This window comes from Octopus bimaculoides, chromosome 11, assembly GCF_001194135.2.
Source record: "Octopus bimaculoides isolate UCB-OBI-ISO-001 chromosome 11, ASM119413v2, whole genome shotgun sequence".
Classification (NCBI taxonomy): Eukaryota; Metazoa; Mollusca; class Cephalopoda; order Octopoda; family Octopodidae; genus Octopus; species Octopus bimaculoides.
The window spans coordinates 20,561,703-20,562,472 of NC_068991.1; the positions used below are offsets into that span (position 1 = coordinate 20,561,703).

The 770-nt window shown below is 36.4% G+C and overlaps 1 protein-coding gene across 2 annotated transcripts in view; it reads left to right on the forward strand.

Annotated features, from left to right (window-relative positions):
- Positions 1-770, forward strand: part of LOC106869243 (uncharacterized) — a 107,537-nt gene that overhangs the window by 7,138 nt on the left and 99,629 nt on the right. The gene's annotated exons all lie outside the window — the stretch shown is intronic.

Sequence of the window (770 nt, forward strand, 5' to 3'; positions counted from 1 at the left end):
TATATATATAAATATATATATATATATATATATACATATATACGACGGCCTTCTTTCAGTTTCCGTCTACCAAATCCACTCACAAGGCTTTGGTCGGCCCGAGGCTATAGTAGAAGACACTTGCCCAAGGTGCCACGCAGTGAAACTGAACCCGGAACCATGTGGTTCGTTAGCAAGCTACTTACCACACAGCCACTCCTACGCCTATGTTGTTTAATCTTAACGTTCCGTTCTCTTTCTGCTGACTGACGATCAAAGACATTCCAATCTTGACCATCTCATCTTATACCCAGACCTCATACTTCGGGTCCATATTATCAAACATGCCCATTCCTTTAGATTGCAGCACGTCATTTGAGATAAAAAAATTTGGCTGCGATTTCTAGCAAGTCGAACGACCGAGTAGAGTAAGTCTCGTGTTCAATGCGGTTGAGTGAGGTGGGGGTTGGTAGGTGGAAACACAGCAACGATGCCAGAAGGAACTCCAGACGTGTGTATTCTGGGTGGAGAGAGTGGTATACACATTAAAAATTTGATATTACAAATTTATATATTTTTTTTTTAATTACATAATAGCAATTTAAGTAAAAATTAAGTAAAATTAACCCAAAGGCTAAAAAAGAAAAAAAAAATAGTCATTTCTACATTTTTACATTCAGTTTGTTCATTAGCGTTTATTTTTGAAAATATTTTCCCAACTGTAAATAGCAAATATTTTGTTGTCTGATAATGCAAGCTTTAAAGAATTTAATGTGAATCCATAGTTTAGG